We start from the raw sequence: 7,937 nt of genomic DNA on the forward strand, positions 1-7,937 counted from the left end.
GTATAAATCCACTTCCGGGGCCCACTTGGTATGTGTTTGGGCTGAGCTTAAGTGTTGCACGTGCAGAGGCCATTTGTGGAGTTGAACGCCAGTTTTTGTGCCAGTTTGGGCGTTCAACTCTGGTTTTGGATCCTTTTCTGGCGCTGAACGCCAGATTTGGGTAGAAAGCTGGCGTTGAACGCCAGTTTACGTCATCAATTCTTAGCCAAAGTATATACTATTATATATTTCTGGAAAGCCTTGGATGTCTACTTTCCAACGCAATTGGAAGCGCGCCATTTCGAGTTCTGTAGCTCCAGAAAATCCACTTTGAGTGCAGGGAGGTCAGAATCCAACAGCATCAGCAGTCCTTTTTCAACCTCTGAATCTGATTTCTGCTCAAGTCCCTCAATTTCAGCCAGAAAATACCTGAAATCACAGAAAAATACACAAACTCATAGTAAAGTCCAGAAATGTGAATTTAACACAAAATCTATTAAAAACATCCCTAAAAGTAACTAGATCTTACTAAAAACATACTAAAAACAATGTCAAAAAGCGTATAAATTATCCGCTCATCACAACACCAAACTTAAATTGTTGCTTGTCCCCAAGCAACTGAAAATCAAAATAGGATAAAAAGAATAGAATATACTATAAATTCCAAACTATCAATGAAACAGAGCTTCAATCATATGAGCGGGACTTATAGCTTTTTGCCTCTTGAATAATTTTGGCATCTCACTTTATCCATTGAGGTTCAGAATGATTGGCATCTATAGGAACTTCAGATTTCGAATAGTGTTATTGACTCTCTTAGTTCAGTATGATGATTCTTGAACACAGCTTCTTTATGAGTCTTGGCCGTGGCCCTAAGCATTTTGTTTTCCAGTATTACCACCGGATACATAAATGCCACAGACGCATAATTGGGTGAACCTTTTCAGATTATGACTCAGCTTTGCTAAAGTCCCCAATTAGAGGTGTCCAGGGTTCTTAAGCACACTCTTTTTTTTTGCTTTGGACCTTGACTTTAACCGCTCAGTCTCAAGTTTTCACTTGACACCTACACGCCACAAGCACATGGTTAGGGACAGCTTGGTTTAGCCGCTTAGACCAGGATTTTATTCCTTTAGGCCCTCCTATCCACTGATGCTCAAAGCCTTGGGATCCTTTTTAATTGCCCTTGCCTTTTGGTTTTAAGGGTTATTGGCTTTTTGCTCTTGCCTCTTGGTTTTAAGAGCTTTGGCTTTTTCTGCTTGCTTTTTCTTTTTCTTTCTATTTTTTTCGCCTATTTTTTTTTTCTGCAAGCTTTGTTCTTTGCTGCTTTTTCTTGCTTCAAGAATCATTTTTATGATTTTTTAGATTATCAAATAACATGTCTCCTAGTCATCATTCTTTCAAGAGCCAACATATTTAACATTCTTAAACAACAACTTCAAAAGACATATGCACTGTTCAAGCATACATTCAGAAAACAACAAGCATTGTCACCACATCAATATAATTAAACTAAGTTCAAGGATAAATTCGAAACTCATGTACTTCTTGTTCTTTTGAATTAAAACATTTTTCATTTAAGAGAGGTGATGGATTCATAGGACATTTATAACTTTAAGACAAAGTTACTAACTACTAATGATCATGTAATGAAGACACAAACATAGATAAGCACATAACATAGAAAACGAAAAGCAGAAGAATTAAGAACAAGGAATGAATCCACCTTAGTGATGGTGGCATTTCCTTCTTGAGGAATCAATGATGTCCTTGAGCTCTTCTATGTCTCTTCCTTGCCTTTGTTGCTCCTCCTTCAGTGCTTTTAGATCTTCTCTGATTTCATGAAGGATGATGGAGTGCTCTTGATGTTCCACCCTTAGTTGCTTCCAATAATTGTGTGGAAGAAAATGTATCCCTTGAGGTATCTCAGGGATCTCTTGATTTGCAGTCAAATGTTCTACCACTGAGCTATAGACCCTTGATGGAAGCTTTTGTCTTCCCTTTCCTCTTTCTAGAGGTTTCTCTGGCCTTAGGTGCCATCAATGGTTATGGAAAAAACAAAAAAGCTATGCTTTTACCACACCAAACTTAGAATGTTGCTCGCCCTCGAGCAAAAGAAGAAAGAATAGAAGAATAAGAAGAAGATATGGAGGAGATGGATGGGAGTGTGTATTCGGCCATATGGGTGGGATTGGGTGGGAGAAAGATGTTGAATTTTTGAAGGTAGTGGGTGTATGGATGTGAGTGGTAAATGGAAAAAAAGAAGGGATGATCATGAATGGAAAGAGAGATGATGAGGTAGGTGGGGATCCTGTGGGGTCCACAGATCCTGAGATGATCCTGTGGGGTCCACAGATCCTGAGGTGTCAAGGCATTTACATCCCTGCACCAATTTAGGCATGTAAAATGCCCTTGCACACAACTCTGGGCGTTCAGCGCCAGGTTGGTGCCCATTTTGGGCGTTCAACGCCCCTTTGCTGCCATTTCTGGCGTTGAACGCCAGAACCATGCTTGTTCTGGGCGTTCAGCGCCAGGATGCTCCCATTCTGGGCGTTCAGCGCCAGAACTATGCTCTGTTCTGGCGTTTGAACGCCAGACAGATGCTCCTCCAGGGTGTGATTTTTCTTCTGCTGTTTTTGATTCCGTTTTCAATTTTTATATTTATTTTGTGACTCCTCATGATCATGAACCTATAAAGACACATAACTAAGAAAAATATAGTTAGATAAATAACATTGGGTTGCCTCCCAACAAGCGCTTCTTTAATGTCAATAGCTTGACAGTGGGCTCTCATGGAGCCTCACAGATGTGCAGAGCTTTGTTGAGACTCTCCAACACCAAACTTAGAGTTTGGATATGGGAGTTCAACACCAAACTTAGAGTTTGGTTGTGGCCTCCCAACACCAAACTTAGAGTTTGACTGTGGGGGCTCTGGTTGACTCTGCTTGGAGAGAAGCTTTTTCTGCTTCCTCTCCATGGTTGCAGAGGGAGATCCTTGAGTTTTAAACACAAGGGAGTTCTCATTCCATTGAAGGAATATTTCACCTCTGTCAACATCAATCACAGCTCTTGCTGTGGCCAGGAAAGGTCTTCCTAGGATGATGGATTCATCCTCTTCCTTTCTAGTATCCAGGACTATGAAATCAGCAGGGATGTAAAGGCCTTCAACCTTTACTAACACGTCCTCTACTTGTCCATAAGCCTGTTTTCTTGAGCTGTCTGCCATCTCTAATGAGATTTTAGCAGCTTGCACCCCATAGATTCCCAGTTTCTCTATTACAGAGAGGGGCATGAGGTTTATTCCTGAACCAAGGTCACACAGAGCCTTAAAGATCATGGTGCCTATGGTACATGGTATTATGAACTTTCCAGGATCCTGTCTCTTCTGAGGCAATGTTAGTTGATCCAGATCACTTAGTTCATTGATGAACAAGGGAGGTTCAACTTCCCAAGTATCAATGCCAAATAATTTGGCATTTAGCTTCATGATTGCACCAAGAAACTTGGCAGTTTGCTCTTCAGTAACATCCTCATTCTCTTCAGAAGAGGAATACTCATCAGAGCTCATGAAGGGCATAAGGAGGTTCAATGGAATCTCTATGGTCTCTAGATGAGCCTCAAAGTCCTTTGATTCCTCAGAGGGAAGCTCCTTATTGATCACTGGACGTCCCAGGAGGTCTTCCTCCTTGGGATTCACGTCCTCTCCTTCCCTTACAGGTTCGGCCATGGTGCTTATGTCAATGGCCTTGCACTCTCCTTTTGGGTTCTCTTCTGTATTGCTTGGGAGAGTACTAGGAGAGATTTCAGTGATCCTTTTACTCAGCTGGCCCACTTGTGCTTCCAGATTTCTAATGGAAGACCTCGTTTCATTCATGAAACTCACAGTGGCCTTGGATAGATCAGAGACTAGATTTGCTAAATTAGAAGCATTTTGTTCAGAGTTCTCTGTCTGTTGCTGAGTGGATGATGGAAAAGGTTTATTATTGTTAAACCTGTTCCTTCCACCATTATTAAAGCCTTGTTGAGGCTTTTGATCCTTCCATGAGAAATTTGGATGATTTCTCCATGATGAGTTATAGGTGTTTCCATAAGGTTCACCTAAGTAATTTACCTCTGCTATTGCAGGGTTCTCAGGATCATAAGCTTCTTCTTCAGAAGATGCCTCTTGAGTACTGTTGGATGCAGCTTGCATCCCATGCAGACTCTGAGAGATCATATTGACTTGCTGAGTCAATATTTTATTCTGAGCCAATATGGCATTCAGAGTATCAACCTCAAGAACTCCCTTCTTCATAGGCGTCCCATTACTCACAGGATTCCTTTCAGAAGTGTACATGAACTGGTTATTAGCAACCATGTCAATGAGTTCTTGAGCTTCTGCATGCGTTTTCTTTAGGTGAATGGATTCACCTGCAGAAGTGTCCAGTGACATCTTTGATAGCTCAGATAAACCATCATAGAATATATCCAGGATGGTCCATTCTGAAAGCATGTCAGAAGGACACTTTTTGGTCAACTGTTTGTATCTTTCCCAAGCTTCATAGAGGGATTCACCTTCTTTCTGTCTGAAGGTTTGAACATCAGCTCTAAGCTTGCTCAGCTTTTGAGGAGGAAAGTACTTGGCTAAGAAAGCCGTGACCAGCTTATCCCAAGAGTTCAGGCTGTCTTTGGGTTGAGAATCCAACCATAATCTAGCTCTGTCTCTTACAGCAAAAGGGAAAAGCATGAGCCTGTAGACTTCAGGATCTACTCCATTAGTCTTAACAGTATCACATATCTGCAAGAATTCAGTTAAGAACTGAAAAGGATCTTCAGATGGAAGTCCATGAAACTTGCAGTTCTGCTGCATCAGAGAAACTAATTGAGGTTTCAGCTCAAAATTGTTTGCTCCAATGGCAGGAATGGAGATGCTTCTTCCATGTAAATTGGAATTAGGTGCAGTAAAGTCACCAAGCATCTTCCTTACATTATTATTATTTTTGGCTGCCATCTCCTTTTTCTGTTCGAAAATTTCTGAAAGGTTATCTCTGGATTGTTGTATTTTAACTTCTCTTAATTTTCTCTTCAGAGTCCTTTCAGGTTCTGGATCTGCTTCCACAAGAATGTTCTTATCCTTGCTCCTGCTCATATGACAAAGAAGAGGGCACAGAAAAATAATAATAATAATAGAGATCCTTTATACCACAGTATAGGGATCCCTGTGTGAGTAGAAGAAGAGGGGGAGACAAAGAATGTAATATAATGGAAGAAACACAACTGTGAGGATGGCAGAGATGTGAGATGAGATGTTAGGATATGAATGAATAAATAGAATAAGATGGGGGAGGGATAATTTTCGAAAATTATTTTGAAAAAGAGTTAGTGATTTTCGAAAATGGTTTTTGAAAATTGTTAGTATTTTTTCGAAAATTTTTTTTTTAAATTAAAAATAAAAATAATTAGTTAATTAAAAAGAAATTTTTGAAAAAGAGGGAAGATATTTTCGAAAATTAGAGAGAGAGAGTTAGTTAGGTAGTTTTGAAAAAGTTAAGAAACAAACAAAAAGTTAGTTAGTTAGTTGAAACAAATTTTGAAAAGATAAGAAGTTAGGAAGTTAGAAAAGATATTTTGAAAAGATATTTTTGAAAAAGATAAGATAAGAAGATATTTTTGAAAAGATATGATTGAAATTAGTTTTGAAAAAGATTTGATTTTTAAAATCACAATTAATGACTTGATTCATAAGAAATCACAAGATATGATTCTAGAACTTAAAGTTTGAATCATATTTTTCACAAACTTCAAATTTTTGAATCAAAACTTTAATTGATTATGTTATTTTCGAAAATTATGATATAAAATAAGAAAAAGGTTTTTGAAAATTATTTTTTTGGAATTTTCGAAAATAATCATGAATTTTGAAAAAGATTTTGAATTTTGAAAAAGATTTTGAAAAAGATAAGATTTTCAAATTGCAAATTTGATTTGACTCATAAGAAACAACTTGATTTTAAAAATTTTTGAAAAAGTCAATCCAAATTTTCGAATTTGATGAGAGAAAAAAAAGGAAAGATATTTTTTTATTTTTAAAATTTTTATGAAAAACATGAAAATTATGCAATGCATGAAATTTTTAGATCAAAACATGTGATGCATGCAAGAATGCTATGAATGTCAAGATGAACATCAAGAACATAATTTTGAAAAATTTTAATGCAAAGAAAACATGCAAGACACCAAACTTAGAATTCTTTAATGCTTAGACACTAAGAATTCAAGAATGCATATGAAAAACAATAAAAGACACAAAACAAAAAATCATCAAGATCAAACAAGAAGACTTACCAAGAACAACTTGAAGATCATGAAGAACACTATTAATGCATGATATTTTCGAAAAAATGCAAGATGCATATGCAATTGACACCAAACTTATAACATGACTCAAGACTCAAACAAGAAACACAAAAATATTTTTGATTTTTATGATTTTCTAATTTTTTTGTATTTTTATTTATTATTTTTTTTTCGAAAATTATTGTGAAAAATAAAAATAAGGATTTCAAAATTTTTAATATGAATTCCAGGAATCTTGCCATGTTAGTCTTAAAGCTCCAATCAAAGGGTCAGGCATGGCTTAATAGCCAGCCAAGCTTTAGCATATAATTACATGGACTGGAGTGATTAGTTGAATGCCAATCCCAAAGTAGTTTGGGTATGGCTTTACAGCCAGATAGGCTTCAACATGCTTCATGAAACACTAGAATTCATTCTTAAAAATTCTGAAGAAAAATAATATTTTTGAAAACATTTTTTTTTCCGAAAACAAGTGAGAAAATTTTGAAATATTTTTGAAAATTTTTTGAAAAGAAAACAAAAAGAAAATTACCTAATCTGAGCAACAAGATGAACCGTCAGTTGTCCAAACTCGAACAATCCCCGGCAACGGCGCCAAAAACTTGGTGCACGAAATTGTGATCTCCAGGCTCGAACAAATCCTGGTAATGGCTCCAAAGCTTGGTGCTCTGATCTTAATTCATAATTGTCACAACTTCGATACAACTAACCAGCAAGTGCACTGGGTCGTCCAAGTAATACCTTACGTGAGTAAGGGTCGAATCCCACGGAGATTGTTGGTATGGAGCAAGCTATGGTCACCTTGTAAATCTCAGTCAGGCAGATATAAAGTGATAATGGTGTTTTCGAATATTAATTAATTAAATAAGGATAGAGACACTTATGTAATTCATTGATAGGAATTTCAGATAAGTGAATGGAGATGCTTTCGTTCCTCTGAACCTCTGCTTTCCTGCTATCTTCATCCAGTCAGTCTTACTCCTTTCCATGGCTGGCTTTATGTGATACATCACCACTGTCAATGGCTACTTTCGGTCATCTCTCGGGAAAATGATCCAATGCCCTGTCACGGCACGGCTAATCGTCTGGAGGCATCACCCTTGTCAATGGCTTCATCTTATCCTCTCAGTGAATAATATGCCCACGCACCCTGTCACGGCACGGCTATTCATCTGTCAGTTCTCGATCATGCTGGAATAGGATTTACTATCCTTTTGCGTCTGTCACTAACGCCCTGCAATCGCGAGTTCGGAGCTCGTCACAGTCATTCAATCATTGAATCCTACTCGAAATACCACAGACAAGGTTTAGACCTTCCGGATTCTCTTGAATGCCGCCATCATTCTAGCTTACGCCACGAAGATTCTGGTTAGGAGATCTAAGAGATACTCATTCTAGCTTATTTCATGTAGAACAGAAGTGTTTGTTAGGCACGCGTTCATAAGGGAGAAGGATGATGAGCGTCACACATAATCATCACCTTCATCACGTTCTTGGGTGCGAATGGATATCTTAGAAGCGAAATAAGATGAATTGAATAGAAAACAGAAGTACTTTGCATTAATCTTTGAGGAACAGCAGAGCTCCACACCTTAATCTATGGAGTGTAGAAACTCTACCGT

General features: G+C 37.8%; 1 non-coding gene across 1 annotated transcript; it reads left to right on the forward strand.

The window, feature by feature from the left end:
• The first annotated feature begins 4,465 nt into the window (after positions 1 to 4,465).
• Positions 4,466 to 4,573, forward strand: LOC148575847 (small nucleolar RNA R71). The gene has a single exon (XR_015903181.1). It is a non-coding gene; the product is annotated as a small nucleolar RNA R71 (small nucleolar RNA).
• The last annotated feature ends 3,364 nt before the right edge of the window (positions 4,574 to 7,937 follow it).

This window comes from Arachis ipaensis, chromosome B1 (genome assembly GCF_059453495.1).
Source record: "Arachis ipaensis isolate K30076 ecotype BB chromosome B1, ASM5945349v1, whole genome shotgun sequence".
NCBI classification, from domain to species: Eukaryota; Viridiplantae; Streptophyta; class Magnoliopsida; order Fabales; family Fabaceae; genus Arachis; species Arachis ipaensis.